The sequence below is a fragment of the Halichoerus grypus genome, chromosome X (assembly GCF_964656455.1).
Source record: "Halichoerus grypus chromosome X, mHalGry1.hap1.1, whole genome shotgun sequence".
Lineage (NCBI taxonomy): Eukaryota > Metazoa > Chordata > Mammalia > Carnivora > Phocidae > Halichoerus > Halichoerus grypus.
This window is the reverse complement of record NC_135727.1, coordinates 87032329-87034035: the sequence shown is the minus strand read 5'-3', so window position 1 is coordinate 87034035 and position 1707 is coordinate 87032329.

The following is a 1707-nucleotide window of genomic DNA, read 5'->3' as shown; positions in this document are numbered from 1 at the left end:
AGCAAACCAGGAGAAAACTTACTTTCAAAACCTCAGGGTCTGCAAGAAAGCAGTGAGCCCAATGGGCTCTGTGCATATAGATACCTATTTGCTCACTAGCCTTGGAGTTGTGGCGGGGAGGGTGTGTCTTCTCTGGATACCCTTTGGGGCCACCAAGTAATGTTAAACTTAAAAATAAAACTCTCAGGGGGTGCCTGGGTGTCTCAGTCGGCTGAGCCCACAACTCTTGGTTTCAGCTCCAGTAGTGATCTCAAGATAGAGACCTGGGTCAGCTCTGCGCTCTGTGCAGAATCTGCTTATCCCTCTCTCTCCCCCTGCTGGTGCTCTCTCTCTAAAATAAGAATAAATAAAATCTTCAAACAAATAAAACTCTGTTATTTTACCAGCGAACCTCTCCTTGGTTTTCCAGACTGGCCTATGGTTTTGTCTTAGCTTGCTTGTTTTAGATTGTAATTCTCAGCTATTCCTTAAGAAATCCATTTTTTTTTGCTGGGGGAGGAAGGAAAGAGGATGTGGACAGCTTGAAGGAAAGGCAGAGAAGCAAGCAGGTAGGAATGAAGGCTAGAAACAAGGAGCCAGCTGGCACCAGAGAAGTAGAGCCAGGCGGCAGGGGCCAGGAACCAGAGAAGGGAGGCTCTGGCAACGTGGGCGAGACCATTCTTCTCCCTCAAGGGGTGCCACACCGCCTCTCCTCCTAATGCAGGCAGCGCAGAAGCCCCCCACCCTCATGGGCAGAGGCATGCACGGGGCTTGGCCCTCTCTGGGCCTCCTAGCTCTCCAGCCTGGGAGTTTTGATGTGGGAAACAAAGGCAGAAGAAAAATTATTCAATTTCCTTACTACCTACAGCCCACTGACAAGTCCTTGAAACAGGTAGAGTGACATTCCTCTAGGGACTCAACTGCCTCAGTGTTGACACTTTGTTAAGGGAAAAGGGCAATCCTAGCCGGAACCTCCCCGTCCCCCCCCCCCCCCCCCCCCGTCCCCCGCCAGGATCCTGTAAGCCTACTTTAATAAAAATTCTTTTGGAAACTTCCCTTATCTCTAACCCACCCCTCCCCCAAGATACATGTTGGCAGCCCACTGATATACATCTGAAGGGTCTCATGACTAAGGTTTTATTAGATGGTAATAAATGACCTTTTCCTTTTTTATTTTTTTTAAAGATTTATTTATTTATTTATTTATTTGACAGAGACAGAGGGAGCAGGAACACAAACAGGGGGAGTGGGAGAGGGAGAAGCAGGCTTCCCGCGGAGCAAGGAGCCCGATGCGGGGCTCTATCCCAGGACCCTGGGATCATGACCTGAGCCGAAGGCAGACGCTTAACGACTGAGCCACCCAAGCGCCCCTAAATGACCTTTTCCTAACAATAGCTAGCCCCCCCCAAGGTCCTGAAAACCTGGCTTCCAAAATATCTTAGAGACTTATGCTAACCCCAACCCCCTTCCAACTTGAAAGTATATAAATGGGCCACTTCTCATGACACCAGTGCAGCTCTTTCTGCCCACGGGTCCTGTCCCCGTGCTTTAATAACATCACCTTTTTGCACCAAAGATGTCTCAAGAATTCTTTCTTGGCTGTAGGCTTCGAACCCTAACGTCTTTCCTACATCAGTTTGACTAATTTCTCCAACTCCCCCAGCCCCCGAATTGGGTGGACTAGGGAAAGATTCTGATAATCCCCTCCCCTCCACAACTGGTGGAGTT